At 40.8% G+C, this 22745-nt stretch overlaps 1 protein-coding gene across 9 annotated transcripts in view; it reads left to right on the plus strand.

The window, feature by feature from the left end:
• Positions 1-22745, plus strand: part of auts2a (activator of transcription and developmental regulator AUTS2 a) — a 1193837-nt gene that overhangs the window by 463035 nt on the left and 708057 nt on the right. The gene's annotated exons all lie outside the window — the stretch shown is intronic.

Genomic DNA, 22745 nt, shown 5'->3' on the forward strand with positions numbered 1-22745 from the left:
ATTCGGCTCTGGGCATCCTTAGGGACTGCTGTCTACAGTCAAGTCGCCTGAAATGAATTCCACTTCTTTTCAAGGGCTAAACTGTAACTAGAGTTACTTGATTGAGATTGCCAATTAGCGCAGGATTCCAGACAGTTTTGTTCTGTGGATTGAGTTACAGTGGCAATGGGACTGAGCTGTCTTGAACTGTTTCAGCTGGAACTTTACATATGTACCAAAGGGAGGAGAACAGCATTCTATTAACCTGTGCAAAACCTAATATTGAGATTGACGGTGAGGTTGAAGGATTAATGCCAAAAGAAGCCGAAGTCTTGAGAATAAAAATCTGAGATTTGTGAAATAAACTCAGGGGCCCAAATCTTCTGACTTGGGCTGGAATTCCTATCTCTGACCAGACCAGATCAGGCAAGACATTGCACCATTAGTTAAGCCGCAGATTTCCAGGTTCATCTTCAAATGGAAGAATCTACAAAACGCTCCATGTCTAGATGTCCTGGCTGAGGAGAGTACAGAAAAATCTCCTTGAAGCCACCCAACCTTTTTATGGAACCATCTGTCTTAAGTAAACACAGTTTAAGCACCCAGATTCCTGATGAGAATCTATGAGGTGAGGATAAGAATGTAAGGATGATAGGTGAGTGGGGGGTCAAGATGGGAGATGAAAGCGAGTGTATGGATAAGGGGCTGGAGCAGCAGCTGGGTAGGTGAAGGGGTAGGGCAGGTCTAGCGGGTAGTTAGATCATAGGGGGCAATGAGGTTGAATCAGGGGTTGACCCCTGAATTGGGAGATGGGTAATCGGCCAAGTCATGACTGATTTAATGTGGTGATCAGTTGGGTAATGGTGGGTGTAGTCAGGACAAAGGAGCAGTGAGAGATTTGAGGGAGGGGCTGGCTGTCGGAGGGGTCCACTGGAGTATTGAGGGTGGTGTAAAATTTTACAGTTACCCACGAGTTAACACTATGTAAATGAGTTGGATGTCACTAATTCTCTGGTAATTCTTGCATAGTCGGTTCCACCGGTTTGTGGATCTTTGAGGGTATGTCCTGTCTTCAACCATGTGGCAACCAGAGGATCTTGACCATTTGAATATCAGATGTGAGTTTTGAGGCTCAGGTCATATCATCATAGAGATATACAGCACGAAAGCAGACCCTGCAGTCCAACTTGTCCATATCGACCAGATATCCTGAATAAATCGCGTACCATTTGCCAGCATTCAGCCCATATCCCTCCAAACCCTTCCTATACATATACCCATCCAAATGCCTTTTAAATGTTGCAATTGTACCAGCCTCTACCACTTCCTCTGGCAACTCATTCCATACATGCACCACCCTGTGTGTGAAAAACTTGTCCCTTAGGTTGCTTTGAAATCTTTCCCCTCTCACCCTGAACCAATGCCCTCTCAATTTGAACTGCCCCACGCCAGGGAAAAGACCTTGTCTATTTACTCTATCCATGCCTTTCAGGATTTTATAAACCTCTATAAGGTCGCCCCTCAGCTTCTATTGCTCCAGGGAAAACAACACCAGCCTCTTCAGCCTCTCCCTATAACTCCTACCCTCCAACCCTAGCAACATCCCTGTAAATCTTTTCTGAACCCTTTCAAGCAACCTTCCGATAGCAGGGAGACCAGAATTGCAAGCAATGTTCCAAAAGCGGCCTAACCCATGTCTTGTCCAGCCGTAACATTTTCAGAAGAGATCCCAGAGTGCCCTGAAATTGTCAGAATTCCTCTGTTGATCAAGTTTATGCAACTATCAATTATTTCAATACAGTTTCTGTTTGCAATGAACCAATAAACAATGTCTTCTACCGTGACCACATTGTTTCCTACGAGTAGCTGTTTTGAGACTTAGTTTGTGGTAAACCTGGGACTCTGCCAATATTGATAGGAGTTTTGTAGTAGAGGAGCTGCATTTTTAGGACATCATGATAAGTCCTGTCTGTCACTGGGAGCGTGCTAACAGCCATATTATCCGATCTGCGGTGAAGCGTCAATGTTAGCTACTGATCTTGGGTCGGAAGCTTCCAACAAGGTCCGCAAACATCTAGCCAAGTCGGTGCTGTTCTCCATTCCTGACTGTTCAGACCTGGTACAAAATCGAGGGCACGTATCATAACAGTGATGCCAGCATGCAGGCAAGCAGCCAATCACATTGAAGTATTCAAATGAAGCAAGCTGGGAAGTTTCTTAAACAGAAAGCAACTGTTTCCAAGAATGTAGCACTTTTCATGTCCCCTGGATGTGCTTTAGGTTCAAAGGGAAATGACTTGAATGGAAAGAGTGCAGCCTTATTCGAGGCCCACTGTTCCACATGCCTTCACAACTGGGGAACTCCTCGATGAACAACTTGCCCAGTGGATTGCTGTTTGGGACAAAAGTCAGTTCACATTAGATTTTGTCATTGGCAGGAAAATAGTTCCAATGTAAACAAAGAATGATGACTAATCTAATGCCGTGACGTCAGCTTATATCCCTTTAAAATCCCAGGCATACACACTTTCATTCACAAGCCAGTCCAAAAAAAAGGTTTAATGCAAATACTATGGTTGGTGAGTATCGGTTAGCTCGGTTGATTGGATGGTTAGTATGCAACGCAGAGTGACACGCAGAATGAAAAAAGTCAAAACTTGAGGACTCTCTTCTGGGTATGGGATTTTGACAACCTTCAACGCCAAAAAGGGGTCATGATGAGGAAATCTTGGGGGCTGTTAGTTTTAACATCTGAACCAAACATCTATGCTTTTAGCAGATCAGCTCTCCGCCAGTATTTCACTGGATAGTCACTCTTATTCTTTGTGTCCAAGACCTGGAATGGGATTTGAACCAGGAACTTTGTGGCTAAGAGGTCAGCGTGCAACTACTGGGCAAACATTATCTTTGACATTTTATTTCAATATCTAGCTATTGAAAAAGATCACAATGATTTGTTTTAAACAAAAGTTAAATTAAAGATAGACAAACTTGGCAACTTTTTTCATTCATATGTGAAACTGGATTTTTACTATCACTTGGGAGAAATATGGCGTCTCAAATATCTAATTAGCTTGTCAGAGCCTCGGCAAGTTTATCAGGAATTATGATGTTTCTATGTTCATAAAAAACTCGGTCTCATCTCATTCACTTGGTGCATTTTTTTCAACAGTTTTCACTACAAACCGAAGAGCATAAGAGTGGAAAGAGTCATCCATTCATTAGATTTCCCATTGATTACAGACTGGGTGGGAAGCTCAACATTGCACTCCTGGGGAAGTGTAAGAACACAGCTAGCAGCTTCTATATTTCTGCATTATTATATATATGTGCAGGCTCCTGATGATGCATTTATCTTCATTGGAGTAATGATGGTACACACTGACATTTTCACCATCGAGTACGGCTGGGTTGGATTGGTATGTCATTGCTGGTGGTGGAAGCAATTTGAAGAGTCATTTAGGAGGTGTACTAGCAAAATAATAAAGTGTATTTCTAAACATGAAATAGTGTTTCTCTACATTAGTGTCAGCCATAGTTCAGTGGATAGATCTGTCACTTCTGAGTCAGATGTTTGAGGATTCAAGCTCAGATCTGAGACTTGACCACAGAATTTAGGCCAACTATTCAGTGGGAATTCGGCAATGTGGGAAAATCAGAGACGACCTGAGGGAAATAAAAAGACATTTTTACACTGAGTGGTAATGATCAGGAAGGCCCTGCCTCAAAATGGCAGGTTCCAAAGGGAACTGAATAATTATCTGTACAGCTGGGTCACAGGGAAAAGGCAGGGAAATGAGACTTGTTTAAATTGAGTTGTTCTTGCAGAGTACCAACTTGCAAAGGAGAGAGCACATGTTCTCTTTCTATGCTGTAACCATTTTATGACATCATGATTTTATGTTAAACTTAGGTCCATCTGCCAGTTTGATTGGATAGAAAAAGATTCTAAGGCACAATTTCGAAGAAGCAGGAGAAGTCTTGCTGATGCCTAGATAGTCCTTCAACCAGGATTATTTAAAAAATGTCAATCTAGCCATTCTTATTTCAGTTTGCTGTGCTCAACTTGTTTGCCATATTTCCTTAAAACAGTATCAGAATTGTTCCTGAGGCTGGAAAAGATGCTGGATAAATATGTCTTGTTTCTTTTTACTTACATTTCATATTTGAATGCAAATTCTAAATCAGACCATTGATAATACTGAAAATGTGTTGCTGGAAAAGTGCAGCAGGTCGGGCAGTATTCAAGGAACAGGAGAATCAACGTTTCGGGCATAAGCCCTTCTTCAGGAATGAGGAAAGTGTGTCCAGCAGATGCATTGATAATACTGGCCAATCAACCCAAGTTGAAGTGATATTTCTGTTTTTATTGGTCAATAGCATGATGCTGGGAGATCTTGGTACCAATACATAGCATTTTTTCTTTTATAATATTCTTATTGAAAACTGTTTTAAATCTTTTACAAGACATTTATATACAAAGAAAGCTAATACCACCATCAAAACAGAAAAAAAAGGCAGTATGAAAAAGGCCATAACACAGTACCATTGTTAATAAACGACCTACTATTCTACCGTAGAGTTAAGGAGAATCCAAAGAGTTTTTGCAAATATATTAAGGACAAGAGGGTAACTAGGGAGAGAAAAGGGCCCCTCAAAGATCAGCAGTGCAGCCTCTGTGTGGAGCTGCAGGAGATGGGGCAGACACTACATGAGTATTTTGCATCAGTATTTACTGTGGAAATGGAGATGGAAGATATAGAATGTAGGGAAATAGGTGGTGACATCTTGGAAAATGTCCAGATTACAGACCAGGAAGTGCTGGATGTCTTGAAATGCATAAAAGTGGATAAATCCACAGGACCTGATCAGGTGGAACTGTGTGGGAAGCTAGAGAAGTTATTGCTGGGCCCTTAATGAGATATTTGTATCATTGATAGTCACAGGTGAGGTGCCGGAAGACCGGAGATTGGTTAACGTGGTGCCACTGTTTAATAAAGGTGGTAAGGACAAGCCAGGGAATTATAGACTAGTAAGCCTGACATAAGTGATGGGCAAGTTGTTGGAGGGAAAGACAAGGAAAGGATGTATGTGTGTTTGGAAAGGCAAGGACTGATTAGGGATAGTCAACATGGCTTTATGCGTGTGAAATCATGTCTCACAAACTTGTTTGAGTTTTTTTGAAGAAGTAACAAAGAGGATTGATGAGGGCAGAGCGGTAGATGTGATCTATATGGACTTCAGTAAGGCGTTCCCCATGGGAGACTGGTGAGCAAGATTAGATCTCACGAAATACAGGGAGAACTTGCCATTTGGATACAGAACTGGCTCAAAAGTATAAGACAACAATGTAGTGGTGGAGGTTGTTTTTCAACCTGGAGGCCTGTGACCAGTGGAATGCCACCAGGCTTGGTGCTGGGTCCACTTTTTTTGTCATTTACATTAATGATTTGAATTTGAGCCTAGAAAGTATAGTTAGTAAGTTTGCAAATGACTCCAAAATTGGAGGTGTAGTGGACAGCGAAGAGGGTTACCTCAGATTACAACAGGATCTGGACCAGATGGGCTAATGGGCTGAGAAGTGGCAGATAGAGTTTAATTTAGATAAATGTGAGGTGCTGCATTTTGGGAAAGCAAATCTTAAATTTATACACTTAATGGTAAGGTCCTAGGGAGTGTTGCTGAACAAAGAGACCTTGGAGTGCAGGTTCATAGCTCCTTGAAAGTGGAGTCGCAGGTAGGATAGTGAAGAAGGTGTTTGGTACACTTTCCTTTATCGGTCAGAGTATTGAGTACAGGAGTTGGGAGGTAATGCTATGGCTGTACAGGACATTGGTTAGGCCACTGTTGGAATATTGCATGCAAATCTGGTCTCCTTCCTATCGGAAAGATGTTGTGAAACTTGAAAGGGTTCAGAAAACATTTACAAGGATGTTGCCAGAGTTGGAGGATTTGCGCTATAGGGAGAAGTTGTATAGGCTGGGGCTATTTTCCCTGGTGGGTCAGAGGCTGAGGGGTGACCTTATAGAGGATTATGAAGGGTGTGGATAGGATAAATAGACAAAATCCTTTCCCTGGGGTGGGTGAGTTCAGAGGGCATAGGTTTAGGGTGAGGGGGAAAGCTGTAAAAGAGACCTAAGGGGCAACCTTTTCACGCAGAGGGTGGTACGTGCATGAAATGAGCTGCCAGAAGAAGCGGTGGAGGCATTTAAAAGAATCTGGATGAGTATATGAATAGGAAGGGTTTGGAGGGATATGGGCCAGGTGCTGGCAGATGGGGCTAGATTGGGTTGGGATGTTTGGTTGGCATGGATGGGTTGGACCGAAGCATCTGTTTCCGTGCTGTACATCTCTATGACTCTATGACAGAACAAACATATCTACTTTACTTGAACTAAACTCCAAACATATTACATAAATATTAAATAAATACAAACTTAAACTAAATTCAAATAAATTAAATAATATCTCACCACATTTATTCTATCTCACTCGTCAAAACTTCAATGACGCTCCCATCCCTGGGAGCACCGTCTACGGTACCCATATTCTTTTTCCTCAATCTCCTCCTCCCAGGGCACCACAGGCACCCATACTGATTCCCACGGTTATACCAAGGCTCTGATTAATATTGTTGATAAGTCAGCATCAATATAATTTAGAAAGGGCTGCCATGCCTTGTAAAACTGTTCTGTTTTTAGCTCCCTTACTATAGCATTCCAGTATCTCTGGATCTTATAACAGGACCAGTAACAGTGTGTAAGAGTGCCTATACTAATTTTACATTTGGGAACACCCTGATGATACTCCTCTCTTGAGCTTAGCTAGCTAGTAAGATCTTCAATTGCATGGCCCCTCGCTCTGTTACATACGGAGATTTTCCATACATTCCCCCAGCTGTCTTCCCATACCTCCAATGAAATATCTTCTCCTAACTCGATTCCATGTTCCTTCCATGTTCCTCAGAGTGCGACCTTTCTGTAAATTATATAAGGTACTGAGTGAAAGAGCACCATGTACACTGTAGTATTCTTTTCTCCACATCTGATTTGTAACACTGAACCAGGAGCGTGGTCTTCCTTTGTTTTAAAGTCCCTTCTCTGGAAATATCGGAAAAGGTCCATATTAGACAATCCTTATTTCTGACTTAGCTGACTGACAGACAGACATCGGGACCTCCCCCTCAAATAAGTCTCCCTGACAGAAGCTTCCCTTATTCTCCCATGCCTTAAAGCCAGAGTCATTGTCCCAGGTTTAAATCCTTGGTCTCCCAACAATGGGGTAAATGGAAAAGTCTTGGACCAATTGCCCTCATCTTGCCTCATTATCCTCCAGGCTTTTACTGTATTTAAAATAATTGGACTTTTATATTGCTGGGTCACGGATTTCATCTTGTCCATGAATAATAAATTGAATTAAAGGATATCTCGAGTGGAGGCTTCAATATCAAGCCAATCAACTCTGAACTCCCCCATACACAGTCACCAACATGTGTTAACAGAGCATTTATTTGGTATTTCTTCCAGTCCAGAAGATCCACCCTTCCCTCAGCCTGCGAAAACTGCAATTTAATGAATTTAATTAGAGGACGCTTGTGGCACCAAATAAAGGATCCTAGCCAACCATTGAGCCTCTGTACCATTCATCTAGATAACAGCAACGGGAGCATTCTAATGGGGTACCGCAGGCGAGGAAGAACATTAATCTTAATCAGGGCTATTCGGTCCAACCTTGATAACGGTAACCCCACCCACCGCTGCAAGTGCTGTATTATCCTCTCCAGTAGTTGTGCATTGTTAGCTTTATACAGCTGTTGGAAGGCAGGGGTAATAAAAATTCCCAAATATAAAAAAACCTTCTGGTAACCATTTAAACGGGAATTGCATTCCATCCTTCAGGTTAGGCCCCGCCACTAATCCCCTACAGGCATGGCTTCCGATTTTGTAAAGTTCAACCTGTAACCTGAGAAACCACCATGTGCATTAATTGTTTGGATCAATCGAGGAACAGACTTCCCTGGATTGGCCAAAAAGAAAAGGACATCGTTAGCATATAGGGTGATCTTATGCTCCTCCATTCCCACCCTTGGCGCTACTATTTCAGGATTCCTCCAGATAGTTTTGGCTAATGGTTCAATCACCAAGGTAAATAACGGCAGTGATAAAGGACACCCCTGTCGATTACCTCTCCCTATATTAAAGTTATTTGACTTAATAACATTTGTAATAACTGCCACCTTAGGATCATACAGTACTGCTACCCACCTGGCAAAGGATCCCTCTAAACCAAAGCACTCTAGGACCTCAAATAGATACGGCCATTCTATCCGATCAAAAGCCTTTTCTGCATCTCGGGAGACCACCAAACCTGGAATCAATCTTTGCTGGCATACCTGTGCTGTGTTCAGTACTCTCCTAATATTTTTGGAGGAGCTACGACCCTTAACAAAACCTGTCTGGTCATCTTTTATAATATGGGGCAGGACCTTCTCCAGCCTCAGAGCTAGCATCTTGGACAAAATTTTGAAATCTACATTCAACAGCGAAATTGGTCGATATGAAATACATTCTTCGGGGTCCTTCCCTTTCTTTCAAACGAAGGGGATATTGGCCTCCCTAAGAGTAGGCAGCAGACAATATTTGTACATCCCCAGAAGTGGCTCCATTAACATGTTTATAAATTCCTTTATAGAGTTCAGTGGAGAATCCATCTGGCCCCGGTGCTTTGCCACCCTGGAGATGCCTTATTGCTTCCAGCACTACCTATACCATTCAAGGTGCTTTCAAAAGGGAAGCCTGCTTCACACTTATATTAGGGAGGTCCAGATTTTGAAAAACGGACTGCATTCCCATTGTACTGTGTTCGACCCCCTCTGACCAATATAGCTCTTCAAAGTATTCCCTAAACTGTAGTGACGTCCTCAGGAGACAGACACTTGCTACAACCGACACGGTATCTTCGTTGTCCAGTACTTTCCAGAAGCTGAAAAGCTACGCCCGGCATCTCCAAATCATTCATGAAACCTTGCATTGATCTTTTTCAATTTGCAGGTAATCGTACCTGCCTTCTCCCTAACAGAAGTAATAAACTTGGAAGCTTTTTTCCCCCTAGTCAAATAAGCCAGATATCTACCAGACATATCTCTGAATTCAAACAGTCTTTGTTTAGCAAAGGAAACCTCTTTTTTTAGCCACTTGTGTGTGCATTGACTTGAGAGCAACCCAGAGAGCTGTGACCCACTGAAGCCTAACCAATGATGCCTATTATGATATGTTTTCTCAGCTATCTTCAGCCGGACCTCCAGCATCCGATGTTGCTCCTCTCTCTGCCTCTTTCTAATCGTTGAATATGAAATGATCCAACATCGTAAATATGCCTTAGTGGCCTCCCAACACATTGCCAGATTACTAGCTGTACCTGAATTGATATCCTAAAAGGCCCTGAACTCGCTTGTAATATATTCAATGAATTTACTATCCCCTAACAAAAATGGATCCATGCGTTAGTGACATGCATCCATTCCACTACCCTTGATTCTAACATCTCAATACACTGGCACATGATCCGAAACAGTTATATTCCCAATTTTGCATGCCAATGATCTTTCCAACCTGTCAGTTGGCATAAAAAACATGTCAATTCAGGTATGGCACTTGTGTGGGTTGGAATAAAACCTCAAGTCTCTTCCGTTAGGTTGGAGGTATCTTCAAACATCCACTAGTCCCAAGTCATCACACATGAGAGTAGTAAGGGTATGGGGAATGCTTTGCCTGCAACGGTAGTAGATTCGCCAACTTTACATTTAAGCCATCATTGGACAAGCATATGGATGTACTTGGAATAGTGCAGGTTAGATGGGCTTCAGATTGGTATGACAGGTCAACGCAACATCAAGGGCCAAAGGGCCTGTACTGCGCTGTTATGTTCTACGTCCACCAACTGTTTAGACTGCTCAGGTGTACCTGCCAGGACCTTTGGCACCCCGTCAATCTCTGGATCTATTAGGCGATTAAACACCCCTCTTATAATCATACAATGACCTCTAAGATTCATACATTTCTCATTGATGCAATGGCTAAATTAGCGGCTGCATCGGGGGACAATATACATTCAAAGCACCGTATTCTTCTTTCTTCTCCATGTATTAAGTATTTAATAATGATAAACTGTCCATGTTCATCCTTAATTTGTTCCGTTACCTGGAAAGGGAGGTTCCTTATCAGTATGGCCACTACTTTTAGAGCTAAAGGATGAGCAAAGTATCCTGTCAGCACTAATCCACCCCCCCCCCCCCCACCCCCGGCTGCAGTGTCAGATATTCCTTATCAGTTAGATGCAACTCCTGCAGCAGGGCAATGTTCACTCTATCCTTCCTTGAAAGGCTTAACAGACTATCAATTTTTCAATGTATAATTTCAGTCACATCACGCTGCAAACTTTTGCTATAAATTCTGTGTTACGATCGAGCCTTCCACAATTACCTGATGAAGGAGCGTCGCTCCAAAAGCTAGTGTGCTTCCAATTAAACCTGTTGGACTATAACCTGGTGTTGTGTGATTTTTAACTTTGTACACCCCAGTCCAACACCAGCATCTCCAAATCATGCCTATCCTTCCTGAGGCTTGGTAAGACCTTCTTTCTTTCAATAGGAGAATGGCTCCCTTTTGTATTCCAGGTGCACCACCTGAACAATTTACTAGCCATGGTCATCTAGGGCAGCTCGTGGTTTCCCAGGAGGAAGGAACTTCTATGAGGCATGACGAGTACATGACCCTTTTTAATGAGCCACAACATGAAGGAAGGAACTTGAAAGAAAGGGGTAAAAGCTCATTTTAACATTGTAAAAGGAAATCGATACCATTCTTTTTTTGAATGATCTGATCTATTGGTTCAATGGCAAGCATTAATGCCCACTGGGACCATAAAGCTGAATTTAAAATCCGATCCATGCACATTCTCTGAGATGACATACTGGCCTATCTAGTAACAAGAATTGTGATGGAACGCGCGCAGTTTCTATTCTCAAGTTGATTAAAACAGTTAGCTTTCAGCTCATGCTTTATTCAATGCGCTTGTCTCCTGTTTCAAAATAGAACCGATTTATTCAGACATAATAGGAAATGTTGAAGTAGTAATATATCTATCAGTTGCTCCTCTAGACATCTTGCTTATCCTTCAGAGATTTGACCAGTATTGCCTCTTTTGTTCTCTAACTTTGAGCAAATCTATTTCTTTTACTTTAGCAAGTTTTGCAGAAATCAACTAAGGAGACATAACCCATTTCTGCTTCTCATTTTAGATATGATCTCTATAATTTGTATGAGTGGAAGGTTAAGGCAAAATTTATGCTAAAAGAGAATCGTTGTACTTTTTGTAAAAATATGTAGACAGAGAATGCTTGGGGATTGGTCTCGATAAAACTATTGTAACTGAGCACTCACATGACAGGAAACGTTGTAATGGCAGACAGAAATGTGAATTTTGGGAGTTCAGTTCCTGCTGACAATCCATTGACATACACCTAACCTGCTCTATCCTGTAGAGTTCAGATAGTCTCTCAGCTGCATCTCCTCTTGCCCTGGATGAGTGATGTAGGATGATGCGGAATGAGGTTGCGCTATTGAAGATCACATAATATTGAGCTATTTTGAGTGGTGAATACATTTAATTGTTGTTGGCAAGCCTAAAGACAGACAGGAAGATGCAATCATAATTTCTCTAATGAGACTTAATTGATAAGTTTATTAATGTTGCATTGGTGGTACATTTTAAAATATGAAGGTGAATGATAAAAATAACTCTTAATGTTAGCAGAGACCCACAAAATGTCTGCAGTCAATTTATTCTCTTCAAATAATTCTAACATCTCATCCACTTACGCCAACCGTTTCCTCCCTGGACTCTAGATGAAAAGTTGAGACTGTGGAGATGGTAATATCTAGATTATTTCCTACTTAGAGTCATAACGTAGTATCAAACTTATGCATTAATAGATTCCAGACATAGCAACACTCGAATAATCTGTTTTAGCTCTTATTGTTGTGGATTAAATATTGGTTAAATGTAAGAGATACTGGCCTGCTTTTTGAATCTTTTACATGTATGGAATTTTCCTGCATCTGTCTTAAAGGAGGGTTAAGACCTCAGCTTAGCACCTTAGTCAAAAGATGACTTCCTCGTTCAACCCTCCCTCGGAATTCACTGCAACACTAGGCTGTAAGACATGTCTTTTCAGTGGGCCTTGAAGCCATGACCTCATGGTATGGAGGCAAGGGTACTACCACTGAGCCAAGGCCAAAAACGGCAAGGAATAGCAGTCTAAACTTTATAGACACAGAAGAGAAATTCATTAATTGAAATGCTTAATTTTTTGATTGTATGAATGAAAGTAGAACAGACCATAAAAAGGCAGTGGAATTTTGTGATACTATAAATAATGTATTTAACCAAAGTAGGTGACATTGCTCTAGATGCAGCTTTGGACATTCCATTATGGGAAGTTTGAAACCATTCAGAACATGCATCATGATACTGGATCAATTTCTACTGAAACAGATGTGGTCAAAGGCGATCATTGTTGCTTTATTTGGAAGTTTATTTTGAGTTAGCAAAAGGTGATTTCCTAACTTGTGGTGAAATCAGCCATTTAACATTGCTGTAGAGAGTGGCATGGCGGCTCAGTAGTTAACACTGCTGTCTCTCAGCGCCAGGGACTGATTCCAACCTCAGGTGACTGTGTGGAGTTTTAGCCACATTGTCCCTATAACTGCGTGGGTTTTCTCTGGGTGCTCTGGTTTCCTCTCACAATCCAAAGATCAGCAAGTGAGTTGAATTGGCCATGCTAAATTGCCCATAGTGTTCAGGTAGGTTAGGTACATTATTCAGGGGTAAATATAGGATAGTATGGTTTTTATTTTTGATTACTTACAGTGTGGAAACAGGCCCATCGGCCCAACAAGTCCACACTGACGTGCAACCCACCCATACCCCTTCACCTAACACTACAGGTAATTTAGCATGGCCAATTTCACCTGACCTGCACATCTTTGGACAGTAGGAGGAAACCAGAGCACCCGGAGGAAACCCACACAGACGGGGGAGAATGTGCAAACTCCACACCAGTCGCCTGAGTCGGGAATTGAACCCGGGTCTCTGGCGTTGTGAGGCAGCATTGCTAACCACTGGTAGGGGAATGGATCTGGGTGGATTAGTCTTTGGAGGGTCTATATGGACTAGTTGGGTCAAATGGCTGTTTCCACACTGTAGGAATTCTATGATTCAAGGGAGTGAACAAGCATCTTGGATCCAAGATGGCGGCGACTCAGCAAGTCTGAGTTTACAGTGCTCTTCCCAAAACCTGGGAAAAGTGAGTTACTCACCCCCACCACACTTACCAAACCACCCAAAAAAATTTTCTAACCTTAATTAGCTGTTTACTATTATATTTAAGCAGTTTAATATTAAGTGGATAATGAGTAAACTAAAGGGATCCCGCAGCTCTCAGAAAACAAAGACCCCTCCCCCACCCTCCTCTCCTCCTCCGGCTGCAGCTGATGTAAAAACAGGCCTTGAAGAGATGATTGCCAGGCTGGAAACGACACTCGTCAATTTCATCGCAGAATCCAGACAGAGATAGAATGCATTCGAAGAAAAGTACAAAAGTACAGCCAGGCTATTGAGGAACTGCAGGGCCGAGTGGAGGGGGCGGAGCTAAAGGCCACGACCTCCGAGGCTGCAGCACAAACAGCTGCAGAACAGGTAAGAGCTCTGGAGCAGAGAGTCTGGGCCTTTGAAATCTACATGGATGACCTGAGTCGGGAATTGAACCCGGGTCTCTGGCGCTGTGAGAGCAGCATTGCTAACCACTAGGTATGGGGAATGGATCTGGGTGGATTAGTCTTTGGAGGGTCTATATGGACTAGTTGGGTCAAATGGCTGTTTCCACACTGTAGGAATTCTATGATTATATATTTAAGATCTATTTTTATATTAATGTTTGTGCTTGAAAGTTCTGTTTATTTTTGGACTTTAAAAAAAAAGAACAAGCATCTTAGGAAAATTGCTTTTACTTGAAGGTTATTGGACCTTGATGGCTTTCCTAAAAGAAATGTTTGAGGTCTAGACCATGCAGTTTTAAATGGAAAAGTAAGTAAATACTTGAAGCAAAGGAAGATGCAAAGCTAGGGAAAGAGAGTAAAACAATAGGATTCATTTTGTGTTCCCTCTGACTATGAGCACAGTTAATCTTGCTCTGCCATACAAATGGGGAGATGTCATTTGGCAGCCCATCTAGCACTCCATCCAATTGTCACAAAATCAAGAACTGTCTATGAAAACAAAGCCTTGCATTTATATATTACCTTCCATCATCACTGAAAATCCAAAATGGGCGAACAGCTACTGAAGATCTTTTGAAGTGTAGCCAGTGTGGTAGGAAACATGGAACCAAATCAACTCGTGATACATTCCAACAAACAGTCACAGAATAATGAGCAGGTAATCAGTTTCTTCCGATGTTGGGTAAAGGATAGATGTCAGCTATAAATGACACAAGGTATAAACCTTTTCTGACCATCTAAGCAATGCTATGAATTGTTTTGTTTCTCTTTAGAGGGCAGACGGAACTCAGTTTAATGTTTCAGACTGCGTCAGTTCTGCACTGACTGACTACCCTAAATCTTTGTGCTGAAGTTTCTGGAGTAGGACTTAAATACACAACCTTCTGACTTGGAGACTACAATTGACAATGAAGTATCATCCGATTAGATAATGAGTCTTTTTGCTTTCCAATTGGTGTAGGAAAGCAGTGCTTTTCAATGATGGTTTATTGGCCAATTATTGTCTGTTATGTGGGAACAAGTCATGTGAATGAACCTCCACGAAAAGATCTAATGACAGTTGGCAACCCCATCACCACAGCCTGTCATGATAGCACTTTGAAATTGTGGGATGATTCATCAGAATGCACTCCTTTTAATTTAAGTCTGTGTCTGGTCAGTTCATAAGTCATGTGTGTTTTTCCAGTTGGAATGTGTTCACTGTCCTCCTTGACTCTCCTGAGTATGTTATTAAATATTAAAAATGATACAAATCACCCCTGTTGACCTTGTCTTTTCTGTCATATTGTGGTTCTATCAAAGTCTAGAGCTGGAGGATATCCTGGTGTTGCCTCATGGCTCATTGGAATTAGTATAAGACCAGGATTTCAATGGTTGGTGTGAGGTCCTGAAGTATCTTACAAAAATGGAATAGCAGGAATAGGTTCCTGCAGCACGTACCAAAATTAATTTTCCAAGGCCAGGGAAGAATAAGGACAAGTGACATTCCTCCTCATTTGGCATTTTTATCTTAAATCATTTTATGAGAGCATTTGTTATTAGAAAACCAGTAGGAGGCAGATAAAATGTAGGCTCAGTTATTCCAGTTATGTGTCTGGTGTGCAAGCTATTGTATAAGCTTAGAGATGCACTAAGGGTCTAATGAGCTTTTGAGTCATTATCTTATTAAAAATGCATTGCTACAGAATGCTTAAAAACTGTAAGTTAATAATGCAAGAATGACTCCAAGCAACATGTATCTGAAGAAAAATGGTTACACCAATAGAGAGATTTTGACAATTTATCTATTACTGATATGAAATAAAGTTTTAAATATCTTTAACAGAGTTCACTATGATAAAACAAAACAAAATCCTGAGAAAGCAAATTCACACATTTAAATCTATTCAAGCACCTAACCCCTATTAAAACATATATTTATATTCATAACCCAACAGCTAAGAGAAGTTAATCCTTTAAAAACCCCTCTGAGCTGTTAATAAAAGTTATAATCCCCAAATTATAGCACATGGCATAATGTTAGCAAGCCAGCCCTTGAATATGGTGGTACAGATTTTATTTACTCTCACAGAATCAGCGGCATAGTTCTCTTCATTTTTAAAGGGCATGGAGATTTAAAACCTTGAGAGCTTGAAAATTCTACATACCTTATCTCCCCTTCAAGAACATTTATGTCCTCACTATAAAGTTGTGGAACATACACTGTGGAGTTCAAGCCATTCTTGGAGCAAAAATCATGCCTGCTTGTTTTGAGCACAAAAGTTAAGCTGCCTGTGTATTTCAAACTCTGTCCATTTCCCCAGCCAGTGAAAATGGGAACTCTTGGAAATTTGGGGGCAGGGTTATGGGAACCCCATTGACATTTTAAAGGTAGATCTATCCCTTAGTGTCTGATCCTCGAAAATGACAGCAAAAAGTCTGGAAAGAAACTCAGCAAATCAGACAGCATCTGTGGAGTGAACTGGATTAAAATTTCTGTTTTAGATTTTTACAATATGCTAAATCACTGTTGCCAACCAATTTGACCACAGGTGGCACCACAGCTTTGAGTTGTACCCATGTGCACACTTTGTAGTTGTATATTCCCCTCCATTGACCTGGAACAGTGATGCTTGTTGAAGTGTGAGATTGAATTTGGAACATTCTTCATCCAATGATGGTACCAGCTGAGCAGAGGGAATGGGAGAGCAGTCTCAAACCACCTGGGCCCAGGGATAGAACAATTCCCTGGGCAATAACTTCAAATGGGACTTGGCTCAATTGCAGCCTATTTCTTTCTCAACATTGGGAGCAACAAGTCTGCATTTCCCAACGTCGTTCTGGATGTCAAAAGGAGACTCTTGCTCATGAATGAGAAAGGCCTATTAACTCGAATTATAGCTCTTATTACCATTTTTACAACATCATCTCAACTCACTAAGGTATAGGTTCCCATTCTGCCACTCACAAATGGAATTGAGATATTAAGAATTCGTGACCTGAAACTCAATGTGGGTACCTGGTAACTACTTTGAACACCTGGCAATGGCTTCTCAGGGCGCACTCCATGCAGCTTCTGTCTGGTTGGTCTTTATTTACTTTTCTTGCTTGTAAATAAAAGTTACCCTTTTGAATCATTGAAGTGTGTGATGGTTCCACAATGAAAAATGATAAGCTGATGGGCTGCAGTGCGCATTGGGGATTTGAGAGGACAGAAAAAATGGGATGTGGCTAAAGATGGGTGAGTTATGCGGCCTGGTACTTAGACGACCATTCAATGAGATCATGGTTGATCTGATAAAGCCAGGAATACCATTGGACCCTGTGTAAAAAATTCACACTTCCAAGTTTAATCATCTCCCTGATGAAATGTTTGACATCCACTACAATTCAAATCCCAAGAAATGCCATCTATTCTCAGAAGCTACCAAATCCTGAGCCTCTTCTTTGACTCACTGCGAACAACACCAAACGAAATCTGCTTTACTGATGAATTTTGTGACTTAGCTACTGTCTGTATTGTCACTTGATTGTTTAACATGGTTGAAATGTTTCCAGATTTTCTCCACACACCCCCAGTCATCTGGTATTTATCCAAGCTTATTTATAGACTCCACTGAACCTTCACTATCTTGCAATTGCACGGACCTCGACTCCTATCTGATAGTTTCGATTTATAAGAAATTTAGCTACAGGCACTTAAACAAAAAGAAATATTGTGACAGGGGAAGCATTTAAGTTGGAGAAGGCAGCCCAGGCTGTTTATTACTTCGGCCCGTATCACCTGTGATGACCCCAGAGAGTGAAAACTATCGATCACTTGTCACTCAAGGCATTCAGCAGATTGCATTGACAAAGCTTGTCAGGCCTCTAATAGTAGGGTTAGCTGCTCCAGCCTTGGCCTAGGAGAAAACTCAACAGAAGCCTATTACTCGACAGCTTTTAACCATTATAGAACTGCAGAAATGGAACAGCAAGCGGAATGTAGTAATTTCATCTGTTCAAGCTCCCGATCGAGCCAGCCCAATCTGCTTTTGTGTTTCTCAGGCTGCACTGTACAAAAAAGTATATTTTTAAAGAGACAATGCCGTCTGTAATTTTCTTAAACAATGCACATGTGAAATAGTTCAAGCTTGACATTGAGACTTCCAGCAGAAATTCCCACAGCTTAAGCCATTATGGAAACACATGCAGTTAAGAGTGAATCTGCTGTTAGATGTTTCTTAAACTGCTCCAGTAATCGCTTCTTTTTCCTTCTAAGCTGAGTGGCAATGCTATAATGTTCAGCTTGTCCAGTTTTTACCTTCCTGTTCTAGTTTGAGCTTTCTATGGTTTTCTGGTCTGGCCCTTCCTAGAAGAAAATGGGCAAGATTCCCAGCATCTAATGAGTACCAGTCACTTGTGAGACACATTGGAGGTTAGTGGCAAAAGGGAGCGTCAGACACACTGATGGAACTACAAGAATGTCTGTGATACGTCTCAGACTGTTTTTGGAACTGCTTCCTGCATTTAAGGACCGGTTTCAGACATTCACCACTGAACGCATGCTGAGTTTAAGCAGCAAAGCATTCAAATGTGAGTGTCAAATCACCATTCTCGTTTGTAAGCAGCTTTTCACTGATTTCAGGTGAAAAGTGCAGGGCGTCCATTTACATGCCTGCTTGAAAATCACATCAGGTGACTGCTGCTATTGTTCCTCTTCACAATAATTTGACCAACTGTTGGGAATTGCTCTCGTTTTCAACTTGCTGCTTGAAAATGAGGAGGAACCTTTTAATATTATAGTAATTCAAAGACACAATTTTTAAAACAGTGTATAAATCTGTACACTATTATCTGTTCATCTTCTCATTATCACTTCTTTGTTGTTTCATCCTTTTTTTTGATAATTAGTATTTTCTGGTTTTACTGAGTTAACTTTAATTTTCTGCTTGTAAAATTAAAAGCTAAGCTTGAGCTCTTTTGCATCTCCGTTTCAATATTCATTTTGGAGATCTGAGCAACATTAAGGAGGGAAAAAAAGTAATTTGACTAGTGAAAAGTGACTCCAATGAGACTTTCAGCCAATTGTATGACAATGATCTAAAGGCAGACTTCACTGGGACATGAGAAACATCACATCGCCTCATGCACAATATGCTACACTATCCACTTCATAGATGGCGAGAAAGTAGAACCTGAGGATATCAATTTAAATGACTGAATTTAAATTTAAATGGTTTTTTTTCCTCCTCCTCTGCTGAGAGTGATAAAGTTTTTGAATAATCTGTCAAGTAGAGAATTAGAGACCAAATCATCAGATGTGTTCGAAGTATCATTTGAAGATAAAAAGGACAATTAAAGTACCAGAATGATGGGCTTTGATAGGCCAAATGCCCCTTTCTCATCCTTAACTTCCTTGACTTTTCTTCCATCTTTGTGCCTCTCTGTTAATATGCTTAGTCTGCAGAGTTTAGCTTTGCGTATCTTTTAATGTTTTTGTATCTCCCCAGCTTTACTTAACACTGACTATGTAAGACCTAAAAGCAAGATGAAATATGTTTCTGAATCTTACGAGTTGTCCTTTCTGGATTGGGTTTCTGCTAATGATTTAAGTAACCCAGCTGTTTCTGTGGACAGCTGGGTAGTAAATTAATGGAAGGGTCAGGAGAAAGGAAGATTGTCATTTGTTTCAGTGGATATCTTGTTTTACTGCACTGCTCTCATTGCAGTGATTTCCCCAAGTGTTCATATGAGTTTCTTTCCCCACTTTATTTGTCCCTCTCAGAATTTATTCGATATTCTTGAATTGCTTAAGCATCCCCAAAGGTCTATTTTATTTCTTTGACGAGCTTTCAGAGTTTGATAACTGTTGTGGTGATGTTATAAAATGTTCAAACCCAGATGTCATCAGCAATCGATTTGCAGCTGATATTTTTCAAGAAAGTGAGAGTAATAGCCAGCTGCAAAGTAGAAATGCCTGCAAAGAAATGTAGTCCGTATTAGGGATGAATCAGTGCAAAATACTTAAAAATATACATTATATTGTTACATTCATATTATTTGAAGTTGAGATACTTGATAACATGCACTTTCAAATTAGCAAAGGGATTATCTTGAGAGTGTGGTTCAGATTGCACATGAGGTTCTGGTTGCACCTGAATGCCGACAATACACAGAGCTACCTTACCACCATCTCTCTTGACTCTTTCACACTTGGCACGGTTGCCAAACTGCCTGTCTGACATTCAGCATTAGATTAGAAGATATTTTTGCCAATTTAATATTAGTAGTACTGAAACCAGTTTTTTGTTTTCAACTCCAGATTTTGTCCCTCCCTCGACGACTATCTGAGGTTGAACCAGAAATTTCATACTTGACACTGAGATGAGTTTTGCGATTGCTCCATCACAAATACCATCTATTTCTTGGTCTGATTTTAATCATTCCACCATTGCCTCAACCCTAAATTCTGGAATCCTTAAACTTCCCCACCTTTCTCTTTCCCACTTTAAGATTCTTATAGAGTCATACAGCACAAACAGATCCTTCAGTTCATCCAATTTATGCCAGCCATAATTCCCAACTAGACTAATCCCACCTGCTTGCACTTGGCCCACATGCCTCCAAACACCTTTTATTCATGTATTTATCTAAATGTCTTGTTAATCTTGTAGCTGTACCTGCATCCACAGCTTCCTCTGGGAGTTCATTCCACTCTGTGTTTCAAAAAAAGCCCCTCATATATTTTTAAATCTTTCCCCTCTCACCTTAAAAATATACCACCCTAGTCTTGAAATCCCCCAACCTCGGGAAAAGACACCTGTTATTTACCTTATCTATATCCATCATGATTTTATAACCTTTATAAGATCACTCATCGACCTTCTACACCCGAGTGAAAAATTTCCAGCCAATCCAGCCTCTCCTCATAACTCAAACCCTCCATTTCTGGCAACATCCTGTAAATCTCTTCTGAACCATCTTCAGCTTAATAATATCCTTCCTCTAATAAGCTTCTCTTTATAAATGTATCTGTTCAATCAAGATTTTGTCCATCTGGCCTAATATCAGTGTTATGTGGCTCAGACTCAAAGTTACCCTGTAATACTTGAATGAAATAACTCTGGAAGCTTCATTATACTTATGGTGCTCAGATAAATGTAAATTGTTTTGTAACCCTATGGAACCAAATCACTGCAAGGGATCTAACTCCCCTGAATTAAATCAAAGAATACAAGTTTATATGCTAAAATGTGTTAATCTTGACCATCTGCATCGAGTCATAGAGATACACAACACAGAAACAGACCCTTTGGTCCAACACGTCCATGCTGACCAGATATCCTAAATTAATCTAGTCCCATTGCCAACATTTGATCCATATCCCTCTAAACCCTCACTGTTGTTAGTCCTATCCAGAGTCCTTTTAAATATTATAATTGTGCCAGCTTCCACCAATTCCTCCAGCAGCCCGTTCCATACATGTACCACCTTCTGCGTGATAAAGTTGCCCCTTAGGTCCTTTTTAAATCTTTCACCCCTCACCTTAAACCCATGCTGTCAAGAGTTTTGGCCTCTCCCACCAAAGACAAAAGATCTAGACTATTTACCTTATCCATGCCCCTCATTTTAAAAACCTCAATAAGGTCATTCCTCAACTACTACTCCGGGGAAAATAGCTGAGAAAGAGAAAGATGGCTGGGCAAAGGAATGGGTAATGGTCAGCCTGGGAGAATGAAAGCTGCTACTGGAAATTATTAGTGACTGATGATGGATTGTTCGTCAAAGTAGCTGCTTTGATGACAAGGCCTAGTGTGTAGGAGTTGGGTAAGAACAAAGGAGAAAGTGCTCATGCCCTAAAATTATTGAACTCAATATTGATTCCATCGCAAACAATTCAGTACAGGAGATGAACATGAATATTAAGTAAAATAATTTTAATACTTGGATACGAAACAGAAATACTTGAAAAATAACAACCTTATATCTCATGGTGCTTCTTAGAGCAAGTATTTGGTGTGTCATGTCATCCAGCACTGGAACCTCACATGCAGCATTAAATTTTATACAAGTTTCACAATTTTTCATGAAAAGTTCAGGAAGTAGTAAAAATGTGCAAATTCTGGTTCAAGATTTTACTTTGAATCATAAAATCAAAAAGCGTCCTACAGGAATCAAATGGAATGAATTGGATATTAATTTATCTTGTGCAACACAATAAAATGGGTAGTAGTGCATTGGCAGCACATTTGAAGTAATTGTAAACTAAAATTGGGTAAATTACCAATCAAACTGCAATATTACCCAGTATTACCACCAACAGTATTGCAACCAACATATTCAGTACAGAAGTTTCATAACTACAATGCAATGTTATCGCTGGGAGAGTGGAATGTTTCACTGTGAAACAGTAAGGAAAGATTGAGCAGCATGGGGAGTGGGGCATAAAATACTGGCATGGCAACCCCTCTCCCCATGGCAAACCAAGACTCAGACATTGCAACCACCCTTGTGACTTTTGACCTTTTCTAACTCATTAACAACATCCCAAAATGCCTCAACAAATCACCAAGCCTAATCATCAATGAAAGGCAGACACAACATGGAACGGCTGTGAGCCTCAGCTGTGGAGAAGTACTTGGCCCCTCTCAGTGAATTCTGCTCGAAGACCTGACAAGATTATACTTGAGAGGGTCTCTTTAGTGATATTTTTTTCAAACCAAAGGTTATTTTCCTTTTTAGATTTAAAGCACTTAGCTGGATACCTTAATTATCCAAATCTGTTCACTTTGCACACTTAATACCCAGTTGAGCGGCCCACAGCAACATAAGCGAAGCTGCTAAACAGTTGTCCAGATTTGGATCCCTGAATTATAGTTACAGTGCAACCCCCGTATCCACGGAATCGTCTTCTGCGGTTTCAGTTACCGCAGCCCGAACATATTATAGGTAACCTTCCAGGACCAG

This window comes from Hemiscyllium ocellatum, chromosome 31 (assembly GCF_020745735.1).
Source record: "Hemiscyllium ocellatum isolate sHemOce1 chromosome 31, sHemOce1.pat.X.cur, whole genome shotgun sequence".
Classification (NCBI taxonomy): Eukaryota; Metazoa; Chordata; class Chondrichthyes; order Orectolobiformes; family Hemiscylliidae; genus Hemiscyllium; species Hemiscyllium ocellatum.